At 40.5% G+C, this 22,272-nt stretch overlaps 1 long non-coding RNA gene across 1 annotated transcript; it reads right to left on the bottom strand.

Annotated features, from left to right (window-relative positions):
* Positions 1–16,077: 16,077 nt before the first annotated feature.
* On the bottom strand, positions 16,078–21,397 carry LOC140697834 (uncharacterized). Its single transcript, XR_012075200.1, has 3 exons — positions 21,347–21,397; positions 20,129–20,246; positions 16,078–16,445 (listed from the first exon to the last, which is right to left on the bottom strand). It is a non-coding gene; the product is annotated as an uncharacterized lncRNA (long non-coding RNA).
* Positions 21,398–22,272: the final 875 nt, after the last annotated feature.

Here is a 22,272-nt window from a genome sequence, read left to right as displayed (position 1 = left end):
TTAATCCCTACAACAACCTAATATGATAGGGATCAATTTAAACTCCAATTACAAAATGGGAAATATGGTTCAGAGAGGTTAAGGACTTCACCCTTGAGGCTCAGACAGCAAGTGGCAGAGCTGGAGTTCTAATGTGAGGCACCTGGGCTCCACAGCCAGTGCAAAGAGCTGCTAAACTCGCCAATAGAAATACTCATGGAAGGAATATATGCAGGCTGAGTGTCCTGCTGTAAGCTCATGATTAACGTATGTAATGAAAATTGAATTTCTAGTATTATGAACTTACATCCAAAATGCCACATCTAGAATTTGCAAACTTAATCCTTGTGGAGACCCAGCATTTGAACTGGGGAAGAAGCAGCCTTTTTTTTTTTTTTTTCAATTTTATTCCCCCATCAGGTTCAAATCATTCCTTTGCACAATGTTTCAAAGAGAGGGTCTCTCTCAGTGCCTTTGTAACGCTCCAACAGGACACGCCTATCACTCCTTACTTAGTATTTGTTAGTTTACAGGTGGGGCACTTTCTCTGCTGATCTGATTAACCCTCAGTCTTGTTTAGTGAGCCGCTGTGTCCCTGTATCTGGGGTCTATGGTCTTCTCAGAGCTCCTGTCCCTCCCCCAGGTGTAGTTCCCGGCCCAGCACTTCCCTTAGGACAAGAGGTTCTTCTTGTTTGTTCTCTGTTCGCTTCTCTCTAACTGCATTGAACTTTCAGTAGCATCCTGGAAATGGCTGTGCCTGCTACACTCTCCAATTTCCCCCACGTGCACACATAGTTTAAAAGGGTTTTTTTTCCATAGGGAAGGATGTGGGTGAGGCTGTGTGCCTATTCAACAGTGGCTGCTGTTCCCTGCCCCTGGCTTGGTCCATGAGGGACACTCTCTCAGGCCCCTTGTCAATGTTTTCTGAAGGTACCTATGAGCTCCGTGGGGAACGGGCTGCAAGCGGGTGAAAACTCTCTTTGTATCTGCCTCTCTAAAGGTTTCTGGATTTAGCCTTCATTTTGCCTCTACTTATTTAATAACTTTGGCTGATTTCTTCTTATCAGCATCCCACCGTGTCTGTCCCAGATAAGCAGTTTATGTCTCGTTTCTCCCTGAAGTCTCTGTGAACTCAGTTTTTAGATAGGTCAGTTTATAAGTTGTGAGTTTGCAATTGGCCAGGCTTATTTATTATTTTTTCATAGTATGTGTGGGACCTGTGCTCTTTCCAGCTTTCTATACCCCAAGCAGAAATTTAAGAAGGTCTCAATATATATTTTAGGTTATAAAAGCAATACAAGTTTATCGCAAAAACATGGGGAAATGCCCAATAATATAAAGAGAAAATAAAAATCACCCACAGCATGAATATTCTGGTGCATTTCTCATATGGGATATGTATTTCTAAAGCAAATTTTGATCAGACTGCATGTATTGCTTTGAAATCTACTTTTATTCCCTGCTTGGGTGTCCTTGAATCTACAGACAACAGTTGATGTGGTTGTGGGCTCAGGATGGATTCTTTCTTAGACTATTCACCTTAATACTACTATCAAATATTGCTACTCTGGATTGCTGGAATTCAGCATAAACCCTTAGGACAAGCACCAGCAGTAAGCTTTTTTTCCTTCTCCTAGGGTTTCTACTTTGTCTTTATTTTGAGGCTCTGCATAGTCCTTCCTTTTGTACCAGCTCACTGATATATTTTAAAAGATGATTTTAAATACTTTAGCCAGAATATTTTTGTTCCTTTGAGTAGAGTCCTTTGGACAATCACTTTGGGGATAGAAGTCAAAAGCCATTTCATCTTCCTACTCCTCTTTAATCCATCTTGTTTGGTCTTAACTAAGTTAAAAATGCCTGATTATATTATTAGCCTTTAGGTGTGGGTGGATTTTTCCACAACTCAATGATAAATTGAAGGAAGGAATAGCTCGTGTTTTAGATTCTTTATGGTCTCTGAAGGCTCTTGCAGAAGATACTGCATGTAAAAGGTGGTTAATAGATAGTTTTCTAATAATGTATCATTGATGTAAGCGCCATGTGTTCTGTAGGTTGGAACGTGGCCCACCAATATGAACAATGTGAACAGACAAATATGTGCAAACTCATGACCATGAATTTGCTATTGAATTTGAGTGGAAAAGTGATGTTACTTTCCCACTGAATAAGAAATTAATTTCTTACTTTGTAATATAGCTCTTCAAAATTTATCTTAAGGTTGAATACAGTATAATTTAATGGAAAGTCCACAATGTTGAAGTGTGACCAATGTGAGTTTTGAATCCCAGCACTGTACTAACTAGCTACACGACTTTAGTTATTCATTATTCAGTCACTCATTCAGCAGTATTTACTGAGAACCTGTCATGTAACAGAATTTTACAAAGCATATAGTTACCAGTGGCACAGACAAGACCCTTGTCCTCATGATGGCTACAAACAAGCAGGGATATGCACACTGACCAAGGAAACACATGAATTTATACTACATAAAAAAATGCAATTAGTTTTTATTGTCATTTCTTACATTCTCTCCCCTCTCTCTTAAAATAGACTTTTTCCATAAACATTGTAAAAAGTGTCAGTAAATACTTTCCGATACCTAGCCGGTGCCTCCCACTGGTCACACACAGAAGACATGGGAGCCTGGAAAAGACAGCCTCTGAGCATCAGTCCTCCTGTAAAATATAATATAATCAGTCCTCATTCAGAACAGAGGATGGGTGAGGACTGGGTAAGAGAGTAAAAAGTCTAAGAACTGACACAGTGTCCACTAACATGATAGTCGCAATGGACCATAAACCTTCACTGATTAATTACATCTAAAGTCACGTATCTGAAAATAATACAGTATTAGTTGCAATTATTAGGGATCTGAGGACTGTTTTATTTAATCTGAAGAACCGAGAAAAAAGAATCTTTTTCTTCATCAAATCTGAACTCAAATTTGTCCCACTGCACATCTTGGCATCTAATGTCCTTGGTGACCTCTTTAAAAGCTTCCTAAGCAAGAGTGTCAGAACAATGACATTCTAAACAATAAGAGGAAGCATGTTTTCCCATGTAATTTTTAGGTACTGACCACTTCACTAAAGCCCACTTTTAAAGTCTAGTAGTATTGTTTTGGGGATTTTTTGAAATGTTGTTTTAAAACATTTATTAAACTGAAAAAGTTGACATTTAACACTAGTTTCATCATTATTTGAAGTTTGTTTATATCGTTTTGGGAGAAATCCTTTGTTTAAGACATTTTCAGTGACTTGCATATATTAATTTGTGTGATTCAGGGACTCAAACTTTTCAAAATAGTGATAGATTTCCATGCAGCAAACAGTCTGTGCATTAGTTTAACAGCCCTTGAGGGATGTGTATTAATTTAATAGCTATTGGTCTATAGAAAGAATTGGTTTAAGTTACCTTTTCTCACAAGCTTTAAATAGAACTTTTAAATAGAATTCAGTCAGATTGAAAAGAGTATTTTGGAATCCTGAAAGTGTAGACTGCTACCAGCATCCAGGTTGCTCATAAATACATCAGGTATTGTCACATGGAATGGACCCAAATGGACTTATTACACAATTTTAAACTCTTCTTGTCTCATAAATGGTGGAGAGAAAGATCAGCCGTTACCATACAGGGGTAGACTCAGGAAACCCACGAACGTCCAACGTCAGACACACTCACCAAGGAGTTGCCTAACCCCAGGTCTGCATGAGGAGTAAATTGTTTTGACAGATCCAGAAAAACAATGGCACTTGCTTCTCTGTTAAGCCGGCAAAGCCCCCAGTAGTGGTGAATTCTTGATACTCTGTTTATCCCTTAATTCAGAACTCCCCCCAAAGTGTGCACATATATACTGAAATCATGATATAGAGGCCACAGAGGCCAGCCTGAGAGAAGTGTTACAACCCTTAGAATCATCTTAATGACAGTTAACATTCAGGCTAAATGCTTACATGTGTGCATGATGTCATTTAATTTTCACAACAACCTTCTAAAGTAAATGCCATAATGTTCTACAGTTCACAAGGGTACTGAGTCAAAAAGAAGGTAGGTAACTTGCCCAAGGTCTTAGAGATAATAAGATGCAGAACCAGATTTGAGTCTTGTCTAGCTGAAGAGGATGAAGCTTAATGTACTATCTGTTAGTGTCTTTCATACACTTCATCATTTCAAGTACTTAACAAATATTTATTGTGTTAGTCACTGTAATATACAGGCTGTATCAGAGAGATACAGGTTCTCTATCACTAAATTCTAAACTTCAGTGCATAATGCTTATCATCTAGAGCACTACTCTAATATTAGGGGTGATTTTTATATTGCTTGATAATATTTGATCAGAGGACTTGACTGGGATTTTTGAAACTTACCCAGAAAAATTATCTCCTTCTTCCATAAGGCTCCCAAAAGAGTTATACACACAAAGAAAGAAGACTCAAAGTATCACTGTCTTGTTTAATATGCTCATGCCCCAAACCCCACAGCGCTGAGTTCTGATAAATTTGGGTTGGATCACGCAGCTTCAACTTTAATTCTAAACCAAGCCTCTGTCTCCTTTAAACCAGAACCTCAACCTTGGGTTCTCAGACCCCTGGTCAACCACATGATGCAAACTCCAAAGCAAGGACCTAGTGTGCGTGAGAACGGAGAAAGATGCATGGCTTGCCCCAAGCCAACATCTACCTAATGATCAGTCATGAAGAAAAAAGGAATCAGAGGAGATGGAGACACAGCAGCACAAGACCACTTAACACACACTGCCTCCCCCACCACAAACAAGGTCTAAGAAGTTCTCTGTGATCTGCACAATTGCATCATAATCCCTTCTTCTTGGGAAGAAGAAAGAAGGAGCAAGGACATTCCTTTGTTAGAAGGAATTCTTCTCCCTAAGAAGCCTGGGACTAATACCTCAAAAAGTGATGCCTTCACAGACATCACTGATAAGAAAAGTATACCATGGCGACAATAACCCAGTGAGTAGCAACTGGCAAATCAAAACCAACAGCACAGAATCCGTTCCCTGCCTGTTCCCTTTCCCTCTGCAACAAATCAGTTCTAGGACTTGAGCAATTTAAATAACTTTGGGGTTTAAGAATCTCGTTTTTGAAATTAAGGAATTTTTTAAACTAATGATTAAGCTCTAGAGAGTGTATGATTTCCCAACTGAAAATAAGCCAATACCTTGACAATCCATGAAACACAGAGACCCTGAAGTAACACAGTAAGCAGGAACCCACTGCCTCTTTATAGGAAGTTGTTACTGGAGCCAAGTTAAAAAAAAAAAATGGAAACGATCTTCCAAGATTTACAGACAGACAAAAGTAATGTAACCAAATGTATGTAGACAAAGTCTCAGAGACGTCACCATTCTTCATGTTAAAGACTAACTTGACAGCTGGCAAAGCACATTGTTATTCTGTATTGCCAGAGAGATCCTGTGCAGAAGCCTTTGCATCTAAATACTGAACACACTCTCTAATCCCAGGGGATAGTTCAGGATTCCCCATCTCTACCTCCAAGAAGGAGAGACACTGACACATGTCAAGAACGTTCCATTGTAGGAAGTGGAGCTTTGGATATTGGAGTAACTTTGATATTTCTTACTTGTCTCTTCCTTTCCCATCTATTGTGGGTGCTCATGGTGTCCTGTCAAGATCCCCTTGAAGCTGGAGCACCCATGCCCCAGTGGCTGTGAGTATCAACTGCAAAGGGCTCACAGCTGCCCACTTCTCCAGAGAACTGCCCTGGGCCAAACAGAAGTAGAAGAGTTCCTCCCCGTCCTTAAGGATGGCCAGTGGCTGACCTGGGGGCAGGCCAGACCCATTCTCTTGCCTCATATTGAGAACAATTCTGCAGTGCCCTTCATGTCTAGGGCTTTCCCATGGAACCAGGTGGAAGCCAGTTTCCAGGCTAAACAACTTTCTTGCTTTCTCTCCTGACTTACACTGCTTCCTTCATCCATCTTCTTCTGAGAATATCCCATCAATAAACCACTAGAAAAGAATCCTCACTGCATGCTCTGTGTGCAGGGAACCTAACCTAAGACATGCATATGAGGCTGCTGATGGAAGACAGGCTTGGAACCATCTCTGAGATGCTTCAGGAATGTCACTGGACCAGGGGTGTCCAAGGGAAGGATGGCTGAGGTTCTGCATCACCGTGGGAAAGGATTTGTTTCTGTTCACTTCTCAGGCCTCTTCTCATAATCAGAGTAAAAAGATCAAGAAATCTGAGATCAGAATATGAACTCAAAGAAGTGAGATCAAGAAAGCCACTTGTCTTACACACACACACACACACACACACACACACACACACACAGGCTTTAATGTGGTCCACCTTAGTTCAACATACGACAGGGAGACCACAGAGATTTGGAGTCTGAATTCCGGCTAACAGGAAGTAATGTGCATGTATCCAGAGGATCTTCCAGCAATTATTGAACAGAAGGAATGGCCAGTCACAGAGTTTGTTATTCAGATTTCTGGCCAGACTGCCCTCTTGCCATCTAGAGATCAACTAATATCAACTATTGCTCGACACCAGCTGTACCCAGTGTAACGTGACTTTATACACGGGCTGCATGGACCAGCTCAGAATGGTTTCTTCTGTTTCAAGCTTTCAGTTGGTCTAACGATGTGACATTGGGAGAGAAAACTCTCATGACCAGGATCCACAGAGAAGCTTAAACCAGGAACAGATAGAGTTAATCTGTGTCCATCTGGTTTTATTTTCCTCCAGCCCACTCCATCAGCCACTACAAAATATTCCCATGTGTTTCAGGGTACTGTTGAACACGACATCTGGAAACAAGCATCCTTGTTTTTAAACAATGATAACAACAGAGGAATTAGAAAAATTATGTTAAATGCTGTATTATTCAAATGGGGAAAGTCTCTAGCCAGGGAAACTATGTTAATGCCCATATTAGGAAGCGTGCTCCCCTACTTGTCTTGTCCCAGTTCACGGGTCTGACTGGCAAACTTACAAAGGAGGTGGGGGGGCGTGGGCCAAAAGGCAGGTCAGGTCAGGTGGTTGTAGGAATCAAAACAGCCAAGCGATGTTCTGAGTTAGGAAAAAAAGAATCAAGTCAGGGGTTAAGGACCTCCAGGCTGTCTCCAATAAACAGCAAACACCAAAGGAATAATAAAAAAAAAAAAACCACGAAAAGAGGACATTTAAACAAATAAAAACACTCTATTAGATCACACGTGCATGGATTTAGTTCTCTCAGTTCAGAGAGAGAATTATGCCCTAATCTCAGTTTAAACGTAGTCATGGAGTCAGAGAATTTTAACCCGGGTAGGACCTCTGCGCTATACCAAGGATTTTGCTCATTGTACACTGAGAGCCAGAACAGTGAAGGAATGGCAGCTGATGGGAGAACCCAGGGTTCTGCCGCCCATGTCCAAGTACACTGTCCTACGCTGCGGAATGGGACAGCTCCCCAGAGAAGGGGACAGCTCCCTGGAGTGGGCTGTGGTCTCCAACGCCGCATTTAAAAACTCACCAAGACTGTGTTGAACAACATCCTTCCTCAAGAAAAAATTAATGTATTCAGCACAGAGACGTTAGCTCTGTCGGTAAGTCTCATTTCTTCCTTGCAGACCCAGAGGAACAATCCTTCCCCCCTATTGTAACAAAAACTCACAGCAATGAAAAATGCAATGATACTTAACAAACACTGGGGGTTTTGTTGTTGTTGTTGTTGTTGTTGTTGTTGTTGTTGTTGAATTGAAACAAATATCACTGTATTGCTGATACATTGGTATAAATTATCTCCAGATCAAAGCCAGGACACAGTGAGACTGGCTACAGCCCGTGTGGAAAGGGCACAAGGAAAGGGAAACATTAAACCAAGGTACCAGGCTGACAATTCTGCCTCTCTTCACGTCAATGCCAGAAGGGTAACCAAACGCTGAACTCCTGAATCTTCCCAAGCTTCAAGCTGGGACACAGAGCTCCTCTGGCCCACCCCACTAGCATTCCCTAACGAGTCCTGAGCTAGAACAACTGCCCACCCTGGAGTCGACGCAGTGCAATCTTGTGCTGGAAGGATGACTGCCCAGTGCAGAGACGCGGGTGCGATTAAAATTAAACAAAATCCCTCAACTCCGCTAGAGCTTCGGCAGCTTTAATTCTGTCCCAACCAAGTGGAAGACTCGGGCCGCCCTGCTGACATCAAATAAAAATGGATTAATTTGCACTTACTCAGGGTTGCCAGGTAACCATCCCCTCTCCCCCCATTCATTAAAAGCCCTCCAGATGTGTAAATTCCAGCTTACGTCTATATTCTTTCTGTAGTGCGTTACAAGTCCCCTTTGTGGGTTTTAACGGGGATAAAAGACGAGGCTGCACCTGGGCATAGCTACGGCTCAGAGTACGAGCTGTGGGATTTTTTAGACGGCCAGACACTGCCAAGTAGAAAAAAAAAAAAAAACCCAGCAGATTCCATTTTCTTCTGCTTTGGGGTCTTGTTTTTGATAACTCCCCCTGAAAAGCTGAGGGTCACCCTGCTACCCTTTGTGAGCAGCATGCCTGGGGTCAAACAAAGGCCAGGAGGAGCCTCTGGGACACCGATGGTGACATCCCTCCCTCTGAACCTTGACGTCCCTTGCCATCCCTTGCCAAGCCACCTTAAGAGGGTGTTACATTTAAAGCTGAGCTGGGACTATGGTGTCCCCACAGCAGGCAGTGTGTGCGCAGTAAGGAACCCCTACCTTGCTGGCCCTGGAAGGTGCCTTCGTTCATTCCATAAACATTTACAGCCTGCTTATGATATGCCAGGCTGCGCTAGGTGTCAGGGACTTAGAGGAGAATCAGAAAGTCCATGCCCACCCGGAGCTTGGTGCGCAACGCTGTAGCAGGGTTCATTGGCCATTCTGGGCTTTATTTGTTCACTTATTTCAGTTTGCTCCATTGGAATAAGAATTTTTCTTTTTCTTTTTTCTTTTTTCTTTTTTTTTTTGGTCGGTGTATGCCTATGTTTAGGAATCTTTGTCCCTTTCCTGAGGTTTTATTAGATCTGAATATCCTTCTCTTCATGACTAAAACCTTACTGATGCTGAGGATCATTCAAGTTAGCAGACAAAGCAGGAGTTGGTGCTGTGAAAGGTGGTCGGGCTGGGGCACCGTGGGGAGTGCTGAAGAATTAGAACAGCCTTGCTCCCTGCAGTGCCCCATGCATAGGACCTGTGCTCAGAAATCTACCTGGATACCTGCTAGACTAATCACTAGATTAATATGTGGAAGATAGTAATAAAATGCAATCCTAAAAGGTTACACTTAAAAAGGTCTTAGATTTCACCTCTTTTTATAGAGATGCAAATTGGAACGTAGAGCAAAGAGTTTTACAAGGTCACACTGACTGCAGCAAGACCTTGAAACACTGGGTCGTGTCTGTGTTTTCATGGCAAGCTCAGAGCTTGAGCCCAGAGGAGAGATGACGGGAGGACTGGAGGAGCCTGGCAGGCTGGCAGAGATCTCTTGTAGAAGACAGTGTCTGGATGCTCCTCTGATTCCACCAAGTAGATGTTGCCCATTCCAAGCACCCTGCCCCGGCAGCTGCCCTTGCCGAAACAACTTCTGTGGCTGTATTAGGGTTCTTTAGAGAAACAGAACCAATAGGACTGATTGACTGATTGGTAGGTTGGTTGGTTGGTTGGTTGGTTGGTTGACTGGTTGATTGATATTTGTTTATGCAATTGTGGAGGCTGAGAAGTTCCATAATCTGCAAGCTGGAGACCCAGAGGAGATGTAGTCCTAAGACTTGAGATCTGGAGAGTGAATGGTGTAAATTCTAGTCTGGATGTGAAGGCCTGAGAACCAGGAGCACCAGGACAAGGGATCAATGTCCCAGCTCAGTAGTCAGCCTGAGTCTGCAATCCTCCCTTCCTCCACCTTTTCATTATAGGCAGATTCAATGGATTAGGTAATGCCCACCCACTCAGGGGAGGATAATCTGCTTTACTCAGTCTACTGACTCAAGTGCTAATCTCTTCCAGAAACAGCCTCACAGACACACCCAGAAATGATGTTTAACTACATATCTGGGCATCCTGTAATACAGTCAAGTTGACATATAAAGTTAACCATCACAATGGCATTAGTCACACCCTCACTTGCTACAGAAGAAAATGGAACAGATGGTGGTGGTCTGTGTTCTTTGATGTGCTCTTCTCTTTGGAGTTTTTTGGAAGAACTCTTAAAAAGAATGCATTCTTTTATTACAAAAGAGTTTAAATAAAGATATTTTTACAATGTGTAGAAGTGCAGATTAATGGAAATTGATTGACATCTTTAGCTACTGCCATATTGATTAAATTGATTTCCCTTTCTTTCACGCTGTATTTTTTTAAGTGTTTCCAGGAAAGGAAGTACAAGTGAGGATGGGGATAGGGGCATGAGAAAGTGGAGACTATAGAAACCTAAAAGTAATCCCGTTTAGGTTTAAAAGAAATCAGGCAGCTGTAATAACAGAAAAATAAAGTCAGCTCTGCTATTATGTTTTTCTAATTGACCCACAAGTCTTTATAGACTTTCTCATATGTTCAAGTCACCATGGAAGACAAAAGATGTAATCACAACCGCTACATTCAAGGAGGAAGGAGGAAGTAGGGAAGAGACACACAACAATTTTACATTTCAGAGCCATACGCCACAAGTGCCAAATGAGTGAAAGAGATCATCAGTTACATCTCAAATATGCTATGTCTTTATCTCCATGGTCACCTCCCTCTTAATGGCTACCATTATCTCTTGCCTTGACTAGTACAGAAGCTTACTAACTGGCCTTCCTTCACCTTCCCTTGCCTCCTGCAATCTATTCTTCTTACAGGAGTCAAAGAGATCTTCAACAAAATCCAAATATGACTGTCACAGAGCTGCTTGAAGTTCATTTAAGGCCTCCTACTACTTTCAAGATCAACGTCCTTAACATGAGCTACTTGACCCTGCATAGTCTGGCTCCACTCTTACCTTCAACCTCATCTCCTACATGTCTCTCCCTCACTCACCTCTCTCCCGTTGTACTGGGCTTTGCACTATTCCCAGAATGTCCCAAGTTCTAACCAGTTCAGGACCTTGAGGATCACACTGCTCTTCTCTTTCCCTCCTGCTTCATCCTGCCCATAAATCAGGACATAAATTCAGTGTCACTGCCTCCAAGAGGTCTTCCAAGATCCTCTATTCTTGAATGGTTCCCCCATCATATATAGTGCCTTCTACTTTTCTCTCACATAACTTATCTCAGTTGACTATATGCTCTAAGAAAGCTGGAATGTTGTATACATCCATCAAAATTCATCAAATTGTGCACCTGAAATATGTGTAGTTTACTGTACAGATGTTATATCACAATAAAGTTGCTTTTAAAATTTTAATTTAATTAAAAAAAGAAAGCTAGAATGTTGATCAGTTTTTTTACTACTTTTTAATCAATGAACATATTAATATTTGCTCAATAAATGTTTTTGAAAGAATTATTGACTAGGAGGTCAGAGGAGACACTAGAGCATGACTATTCGAAGCAGTGAAGGGAAACTGAAGAAACTGGGTTCAGAGCCAAGCCTTAAAGATTAAGTAGGACACTAATGGATGGAAAAAGAAGGGAGGAATTATAAGATTAGGGTGGCTTTGAACGTGGTTATAGGACTTAACAAAAGCCAGTGCCATTTTTCAGGTTGGTTCCATTTTCATCTGACGTTTTACAGAAACAGTGGCTGAGTAGCAAGCCAGCTTTTGAAATACCAATCCAGTTGCTTTCCTAGGAGTAATCCAAACAGACTCCGTGCCACTGCTGTCATCACTTTGAATGCCTAGGTTAACACTTGAAGAGAAAACCAATATAGATTTGAAGTGGTTTCACCACAGACTACTTGAGAGTGGATGTGATGCTGAATCACACTCACATTAGCTGTGGTGAGTCGAGGTGGGGGGAACACCTAAAGGGGAGGTGAAGACGATTCTGCTTTATGTGGGCGGAGCCTATGCACTTGATGAGGCCAAAGTATGTAGGGAAACTTAAACATAATTTGAACTTGTCTGCTAGGCAGCTGTTAGACAATATGAATTTTTAAAACATTGAACTGATTAAGGTGAGTTGTTAAAAGCATATGAGGCTACATCACAAGTAGTTGAGAAAAATGCTTATCTATCATAAGGAGAGGTATAAAAGCTAAGATGAGTTTTCTCACTAGAGAATTGTCATTTCAAGTCGTAGATATGAAGACAGATGGAAAGGACCTGGGCATGAGGTAATTCTTAATTTGTGCATCTTTTTATTTTGTGCAGTAGAGCAGGGTCCCATTTGACACTTGTTGTCCCTGTCTTGCCCATCTGGTTTTGCTGTTCATAACCTCCTGCTCTTTTTCCTTGATTCCCTAGATTGTACCAAGCTCCCACTTGACTTTGGCCTATACATACACATCTTCCTTCTTCCCGAAGACTCTCTTCCAGCATCTTCACTGACTGGCTGCTGTGTATCCTTCAAGTCTGATCTCACACCAGCTTGCCAGAGTTCCCACCACTCATTTTACATCCTCCACACCATTACTCATTTACATCACCCACCAGGATCCTAAAGGCTGTTGAATGTGAACTGAAACTCATCTCTGGCCTAAATCACTGCTGTCCTAATGTTCTTTCATTTGCAGTTGAGGGACAATTTGACTGAAACTTTGCAGCTATGATACTTATCTGATTAGCTTCTTGACTGAGGAAAAGAAACCCAGAAATGAGTTTTTTGGCTCTATAGTGATAATGATCAGCTTCATTTAAACCAAAGAAAATGCTGAATTCTGTTTTGCCCTTTGGATTCTAAATAATACAGATACGTACTTAGCATTTTTTGCCTTACCAGTTTCCTCTCTAAGGCTTTTACTAAGTCCTTGTTTGTAAATGACATAGCCCTGGGCACTGCTCAAAGAGAATGAATTGGAAATGGCCAGAAAAATAACTAATTCAGACATGGGGATCGATCGATCGATCTATCTATCTATCTATCTATCTATCTATCTATCTAATCTGTCTTTACTACACACACATACATTTTTATTACACATATGTAAAATTTCTAGAAGTAACACCACATGTTACAATTCCTCCTCTCTAGGTAGGACGCCTGGCAGCATCTTGCATCAGCGATCATGTTCAAGATGATTAGCTTCACTGTCAAAATCCTTTAGCAGAGCCCATCTCCTTCCATGTCTTCCACGTCCACCTTAGTCCTTTCCCTTGTTCAGCAGCCCTCTTATTGGCTTCTCTTAGGTCAATCTCAGAAACTTCTCCCAAGCCGGAGATGTCTTTCTTGTCCTTTAGGAATATGTCACGACATTTCAGGGCTGTTCCCACTGCTCTTCAGCTATTAGACCAAGCTGTGTGAGTACAGCAGTCCTTCCTTCTTCTAGCCCAGCTGGCATGGGAAATGGATATATCTACTTAAGTATAAGTCCTGCCCTAAATACAGCAGGTGTAATTTTCAGGCCACAGACTCGGGCACACAGACAAACACAAATCTCTTTGTTTTACCATAATTTGACTTATTTTCTATTCCCAACTCCATTCTCACAGATGGAAGACTCCATCGCTGTTAACTCCATTTTCTAAAATAGTACTTTTATCTGGCTACAAAAATAAAACAACTTCATTGTAGAATATTATAAAAATACAAAAGAAAAGCTTAAAGAAGAAAATAAAATCACCTACATTTCCATCACTCAGAGATAGCCACCATTAACATTTTGATATACATACTTAGTCTTTTTCTCTACATAAAGATGTGAATTTCTTATTACAAAAATGTAATGGTAGCTCATATACTATTTTCTAATCCTTTAATTTATTGTGACCATTTTCCAAGTCATTAACTATTCTTCTAGAATGATTCTTAATGGTTGCTCCAGATTTAGTTATGTGTATACACCATTATCCATTCATCTAATTCCCTATGGTTCAATATGTAAGTTGTTTTTAATTTTTTGCTACTACTAAGAGTACAACTTTCTTTTAAAATAGTAAAGAGGAAGAATATGAAAAGGAATATATGTATGTATATGTATGACTGGACTATTATGCTGTGCCCTGGAAAATGACAACATTGTGAACTGACTATAGTTCAATAAAACATAATAAAAATTTTAAAAATAAAAATAAAAAATAAAATAGTAAAGAACAAATTGCTTTGCTATTACCACTAGTTTTTTGTTTTGTTTTGTTTCATTTTATTTTCAGAACAGTACACAAATTTAAATAATGCTTTCAGGGAGTGAAAGAACCAGAAAGAGAGGATTACTCTCGTAACAGTGTTGAGATTTTTAGAGGTTGTTTAAACTTAGAATAAGAAGTTCCAATCACCAGGGGGATTTCCAATCATTTGGGCTAAGACTGTAAGTTAGGGCTCATCACAAACAGAAATGTTGTGAAGGAAAATAACAAGGATTGAAGGTCAAGATAATCCAGACTCCCAAGCGGGGATTTTTAAATGATTTTTTAAGAAGCAATTTTGTTGACCTTAATGGCAAACAAGTCAGGTGCTGAAGTCGATGGAAGGGCCCTGAGACAATGTGATGCAGCCAGCTTCTAGACAAGGACTTTTGCCTCTGTGCTCACAGCTGTGCACTGGGTCTTAACCTCCAGCCAGCCCAGTTAACACACTGATGTGTGGTATTTCAGGACATGAAACTGCAGATAGGCTAAGTAGGACAAAAGAGTACAAGGCTGCAAAACTTCATCTACATCCAAAGTATCTCTGGAAGGTCCACTCTCTTGTGACTCATTTGTCCTACCCCATAAGTAACATTATTTTGAAACGATTTTTAGCACAAACAGGAATTTTCCTCCAAGTTGAAATGGGAACATGAGAAGATGCAAAGTAAAAAAAAAAAAAAAATTGAGTCAGGAAGCATGTATTCCATGTTCAAGACATTCAGAATTGCTTAGAGAGACCACAGATACCTTCAAAGAAAAGGAAGTGGACATGGTTCCCCAAGACTCTTCCCTCCTTCCAAGTACAGCCCAAGCAACAGCCCATTAAGAGCTCTGACTCTGACCTTCATTTGTGTCATGATGTTGGGGAAAGGCAGTGCCCACATTTTTTCACTCCTTAGATCTTTGCAGAGAGATGTTTGCATTTGGGCAAATGAAAGTGTTCGTGACATTAAAAGGCAACGACCTATCCCGGACTCCAGTGTGAATGGCAAGTGACTGGTCTGAATTGCTTTCCTACTCAGGAAAGTTGAAAAAGAAGTTCGAGGATTAAGTTTCCATGTGTGTCTCCACTCACAACAGATGGCCTCCACACGGACAAGCTTTACGCATTTGGTGATCTCCAGATGGGCAAATAAAATGCCATTTTTGATCTTGTTGTAAATTGCGGGAGGGTGGGCAGGGGGCAGGGTGTTACAATCTCTCAATCAAACCAAAAAGAAGAATGAATTTTCTCCATGTAGGGACCTTCAGCTAAAAGAATAAACATTAAGACTACATAATGATTCTCCATATATATGTATTAGTTTTCACTGAAGCTTAAGGTTTAATTCATTGTAAGCCTCAAAGAAAAAAAAATGAATAACTGTTGAGCATTTTTGATAGGCTATACATACAACATATTTAAGAAAAATTTAGTATTAAACTTCTGGTAAATCCTATGAGATTCAACACATATTGTGGAAAAAACCCTCTTAAATAGTTTCATTTAATATTTGATTTTATAATTATCTTCCTATTTAAAACACACACTTTTAAGATTCCCTTTCTCTTCTTCTCTCTCTTAGCAGTCAATTTTCCTCATTATTCCTAAAATGTTTCCTTTCCCCATGACTAAACCACAGCCATATCATCAGGAGCCTCTCTGATTTATGCAGTACAACACACCATTGACATCTTGTCTTTGATTTGGTGTTTCATTCTGTTTCCCTGCCTAAGCCAGTGTCTCCAATGTTCTCCTCAATTATGTGATGCCCCCATCAACAACCACACACACACACACACACACCCATGAAAGCATCTGATTTTAGTAGCTACCCCATGACTGAAGTCCAGGATCTCAACTGCAGCCAGGAAGTTTAATTAACAATTGAGTAAAAAAAGGTGCTGTAAAAACTTCAAGTCAAAAAAACAATTGCTCTGCTTTAAAAATATGACAAAGGTAATGCACACATGTTTTGATTCTCTAATTATGTTTAAATATCAAAGACTTTGCATTTCACACTAGGACACCACATAGCCAACACACTTACATGGAAATACCTGATTAATGCCTACATCTTTCATTAAACCAAAATACTTCTTGTCTTCTGCCACCTATGGGGTGCCTTTCATCAGGTTGTGGGGTTTATATCGCTACCTGCCCTTCTTCCCCAACAAGCCTTCCGTTCATCTGAATCTTCTCACTTGTTCTTGCTCTGTGACAGCAAACTCTTCACATAGCATTCCCGCAGAAGAGTTGTCCACTTGGTCACCTGCTAGAAAAGGAGCTTTATTTTGGCTTTTAAAGCCTTCATTAGTTGAACACTGAACATTTCAAAGAAAGATTCTTCAGAATATTTTAGAAGAAAAGTCATATGGGAGCTCATGACAGAATGCAGTAATGGAAGAGGCACAAACCTGGAGTCATAAGCTCTATGAGATCTGCACCTGTTACAGGAAGGTTAGCATACGCACAGTGCAGGCTTGTGACGTGCAGGGAGTGAAGTAATGCGAGCATGTAAAATACCCGGCGCCCTATGTGAGGCTTTAATGAGGACCCCATTCATTTTCCACACCTCCTCTCTGCCTGCCCTACATCTCCCCCTCGGAGTTACAATAAAGCAAGTGAGAAGACGGTCATACACACCAAGCATCTCCCTGGAACATACATTCTTGGCCCAGAGATCAAGTTTACTCGTAGGCTGTGGGGATGAGGAGGCTGTCAGCACTGGGAGGAAAGGTAATAATGGGTTCACGCTTCTGAAACAAATTCTAGCTAAGCTGAAATGTTACATCATGGCTGACTTCCTGAGAAAGGTGTTGTCTTCTTTGTAGGTCTGATAAATGAGTAAGGAATTGCAAAGAACTTCAAGCAGAGCATTAGTGTGTCAGAAGACGGAAGAATAACTGGGGGGTGCAGTTCACCCCAAGGATCGGATCGTAGATGGCTTCTTCCGGAAGGGGCTGTTTCTCTTTTCTGGCTGTTCCAACAAAGTGTCATAGGCTGGATTGGCTTATAAACCACAGAAATTTATTTCTCGAAGTTTTGGAGGCTGGAAGTTCAAGATCGGGGGGCCAGACTGCCAACCTCTTTTTACACCTTCCTATGGCAGAAAGAGAGCAAGCTTCCTCTCTGGCCGCTTCTGATAAGGGCACCAGTGCCATTCCTGAGGGCTCCGCTCTCAGCACCCGATTACCTCCCAAAGGCCTCGCCTCCAAATGCCGTCACGTTGGGATTAGCGTTTCCACATATGCACTGAGGGGGACACCAACCTTCAGTCCATGGCAGGCTGGGTTTCTTTCCTCTTTCTCTTCTGCTTTTATCTTTCTTCTTTGATGCTGTTTCCATGTGGCCCTCACTTTGTGAAAGCATATGACGGATTTGGGTTATAATTTCAGGCCACACAGCCTGCCTCACACCTGGTTTTTTTCTGTTGTCATCTAACAACGGCTTCTTCTTCTTATTATTATCCATTTTTTTTTCATGTCCCCACATGGGCTCATTTTATTCTTAGTAAGTATCTCTCCGTGAGCACCATCCCCAGCAAAGCCGCACTCTCTTAATGCTGGATATTAACTTTGTCAAAGCATCCTTCTCCGCTGTATTTGGTTTTGCTTGAGGGTCAGAAGAGATGACTTTATGGAAAGTAAGGGGGCTTTCTGTACAAAATGTGCAGCGTGTTTCTCACTTGCCCATGGTTATGGATGCCCATGGTTATGGACGTCCATGGTGACTGACAGCTCTGAAAACTCTTGCTTTGAGCAAAACTTGCTCCTGATTCTCTAGAAGACTCAGATGCAGAAAACATCAACTTTTCATAGGTTTCTCTAAACATTTCACCCTGTGGCCTAAAACTTCTGTATTTCAAAAGGAGTTAGGCTTTTTTTTTTTTTTTACTTTAATGAAAAAGGATTATAAACTCAAAATGTCGTCCTCTGGTCATGTCCTCACCTACTCCCTGACACTCAGAGATAACACTCAAATGGGTTCCCCCTGTGAGTTAAATTTATTATGTTTAATATACTTAAATACATAGTGCAGACCTTTAGGTTTTGGAAGGAAACAAAATTATGGTGCCTGGCAATTGTTCTTTTTCGTTCTCTGCGAAAGTGACTGCGGAACTGTCTCTGAACTCCCTAGTCTTAGAGACACACATGTGCTAAGTGTATAATCTCATGAGCTCTCCACATAACACATGCATTGTTCTAGAGCCTTAGCTCTGCAGGCACGCTTCTGTGAGTTAAGATGCCAAACGTATTCATCAGTTTTTCACGATCAAGAGAAAACAAATAGATTATTCGTACATTCTTAACCATGTACTAAACGCGAAAGATGATCTCGTAGACTCTGTGGTCTGGTCTCAGCCAATGCAATTATGCCAGAAGTTCCCTGTAAAAGTAATTAGGGAGGCTGAAAAGGCGAGCGCTCCCCAGATGTGATCTTACCAGTGGCCTTAATATATGACATCAATGAGTTAAATGAGGAAACTACCAGAGGCCAAACATCTAGGTTTTAAGTTTCAGATGAAGTTTGTGCTAGTGCTCACTTCAGGAAATGAATATTGCATTCATAAATTGTTGCTCTTATCCGGGAGATGAACCATAGCAGTTTCATTTAGCCCTAGAGTATTAAATTTCTTTAACACTTTGCCACATTAGAATATGTTTTCCATCTGAATATGATGATGATGCAATATTTGGAGGGAAAAATTGTTAGCCAAGTGACATTCCATAACAAGCTATAAAAGTTTATGACGCACATAGTAGGATAATTGGCACGAGAGGAATTGAATACTTCCTTATGGATAATATTTGATAAGATATGGCATGTATAACGATCATGACATTTCAATCGACCAACGATGGCTACTTTAGAATGCATTTATTTTATTGTTTCCATGATGGATTTTCCAGTGCCAGAATCATTCCTCCTCGACCAGAAAGATGAAAAAAGGGCCGTATTATTTTGCCTCCTGCTTTTATTTTCTATTGTAGTCATTGGCTGGTACCTTCCACCCTCCCTCCCTTCGACTAGATTGTTTCCCCAAAAGCTGCTGACAAATGATTTGTTGAAAACCAAAGCTAGCAGACAGCAATGTTTTATTTTCCTTCTTGAGTCGGCATTCTTTTGCATGAAGTCCTTTTACAATATTAATTAAATCATTCGGAGACAGTGTCCTTTCTCCCAGTTTCCAGATTTCCGAAACCTCACACCTGTTTTTCTTTGGGGATATGTGCTCTATCAGCTTATAAATCTTCCTCTATTTCCCAGTATAGCTTCTTATGAAATAACATTTTTTTCCCCCAACAAAACTTTTACCCAACTGTTTTCAATAGCGGCAGTCAAGCCTGAAGTTGTCAATCAAAGAACAGCTTATCAGTCTGAGCTTTTTCTTTTTAAGCTTTTACTCAGTGACTTTTGAGACCTGTCAACACCCAGTTGATTTTAGCCCTAACAATAAAGTCACACTCCATCTCCCACATAGAAGCTTTAAGATTAAATTCTGATGTCATATACGCCATATTTACATAGTTAAAACTCATAACAAGCAACCCACAGGCAATAGGATGTAATAACCATGCAACAGAGCCATTTCCTGTCCCCCTTTTTTCTCTCACACTATGTTTTGTGCAGTTTATTGGATGTGAATGTTATGAAAATGAAAATCGTCTGGGAGAAACCTGCTGGCCAGGTCTGAGGTTTAGAAGAATTCGAACTGGAGGAGTATATAGAGTTGTAAATGCTTGGCCACCTCTTACATTATAAAACAGAAACACTTTCAACATTCCTTTTACTTCCAGGAAAAGGAGAGATGGGAGGCCACAATTACAGGCTCTAACAGCGGACTTTTAATAGCTCTAATTCTTCTACTATTAAAGGAAAACAACTAACTTAGAGTCAAAAAACATGAAACACCAGAAGTTTTACAGGTTTCGTTTTTAAACACAAAGCACCTACTTCAAATGCCCTGCAAGGTGAACTTGAACTGCGATGAGATGTAGGAGTCAAATCTGCCGTGGCGCTTGGAACAGCCGATTTAGAGGACTTAAGCGTTTTCTTGGTAATCACTTCAGAGCTAGAAACGTATGTGCCATGTTAGAGCAGGGAAATGAAAGCCACTGCGTCTGAGAGTGAGTTCTTCGCCGCATCAAAAGATGAGGCTTTAAGTAAAAATAGTGACAAGAAAATAAGGCTCTAATGAAGCACATTATAAATTATTATGATGTAGGCATTTTTCATAGTTTCACTCTTTAAAGAGAAACAGAATGAAATCAGTCTCTTCATAGTGTTACCCTGGAAAACCTTCTGTATAAACATAGCCTAAAATACCATTTTGGAAAATAAGGGCTTATTCCTTCTGGGGCTGATCTTTCTTACCATTCATGTAAAAAGATGGACACTGAACTCTAACAATTGGATTTGATTAATGTGCTAGAACCCATCGGCACTGACTTTCTGTAATGCATGAAAAGCAGAGTCATATTTCTCATATGATGAAATAATATTAAGAAAAGTACAACAGAATTAATATTCCCTCGTGGTTATAATTGTATCTGAAAACAAATACAAAAAAAAAGCACTATAACACCATTTTTCATAGTCTCAAATTCCATAGCTTCCATAAAAAATTAGGTTTTATCAATATTTCTTTTGTTACATTAATTATTGTACAAAGCTAATTCTTGGACTCATTGATTTTTGTTCCAGCAAATAAACTTCCTAGAAGAACATAAGTTTTTTTTTTAAGTCCCCAGAAATGTCAGTAAAAGATGCATTTACACACCTCCCCACCCGCTCTCTTTCATGCATGCACATGCACCCATCTACGCCACGTACTCACGGGAAAACTGAGAAAATTCAGGAGAGGGCTCCTAGATCCAGAGCTTAGTGCTCCCTGGCTCAGCCCAAGCCTGAGGTTCTACTAATAGAACCCATCTCTCCTTGTTAGGCATTTTGTCTCTGATATTTCTCAGTTCAAAAGAAAATACTCCTCAAGTAGGAGGCTGTGGAGTCCCTGAACCACCCTACCACCACCCTAAAGACCTAAGACACTTAGTTAATGTTGGTTGCACATGGAGAAAGAGTTTACATTTAATGGGAGACATCATCATTGCACACCCAGGAAGGCACTGCTCTAGGCACAGTGGGGAATGCCAGGATGACTAAGTCTCTTACCTTCTAGGAAGCAAGAGACACAGGTCGACCTTGTCAAGGAAGAGGAGAGAAAGAAAGGACATTTATAATAAAACAGGCAGAGGAAGAGAAGCCAAGAAGCAAAGGAGGGAATTAAAACAGGAAACCAGAAAATGCCAAAAGCAAATTTCTTCTCTTACAGATTTGCGTAGCGTAACCAAAGAACAAAAATGTTGCAATAATTTGTCACATCTGCACTTTAGCTCCCCTGCTGCAGACCAGAAAGACTTTCAGAATAAAAAAAAGTCACGCCCAGGAGCATTTTTTAATTACACAATATGACATTTTAACCCAACTATTTGTCTGTATAAGTAAATGAATACTGTTAAGAAGTCTATAGAATTACAAACTTTTGCATAAGGTTTTATGAACTTTAGTTATTAATATAATTGCTATTGAAACATGAAACCAAGACACACCTCCACAGGAAAAAAATAACCTCTTTGTCTCTGCCTGATTCTTCCACTTGTGTGCTAAAGTAAACCAACGGTGGAGGAAGTTTCAAACTGTCTCTCAGAACTGTAAATCCTGTTGAGTGTAAGCCACTTAGAAAAGGATGATTGCTCAAAGATTATTGGTCTCTTTCAGCTGGTGTCAAGTGTAAGAGTTTGATTCAACTCCTGGAGTCTCTGATAGCAATTACAGATGGAGTGAACTTCAAACAATTTGAAGTTTGTGTTTAATTCAGAACAGCACGTGACATCTTGGACAGATCCCAATACACTCATGAAATTACGAATGGAGTTGGAAATCTCAAGAAATAAGTCAAAGATATCAACCTTTACGAGGTATGACTATAAAGTAACAGGACTGCTTTTGAACCCAATATTACAGAACCTACATGTGCACGTTGAGTGTTGCCCCTTTAAAAACAATCATGTTGGAATCTCTGCGTTCATTCAGTTATT

The sequence above is a fragment of the Vicugna pacos genome, chromosome 8 (genome assembly GCF_048564905.1).
Source record: "Vicugna pacos chromosome 8, VicPac4, whole genome shotgun sequence".
Lineage (NCBI taxonomy): Eukaryota > Metazoa > Chordata > Mammalia > Artiodactyla > Camelidae > Vicugna > Vicugna pacos.
This window is presented reverse-complemented; position numbering and strand designations above follow the sequence as displayed.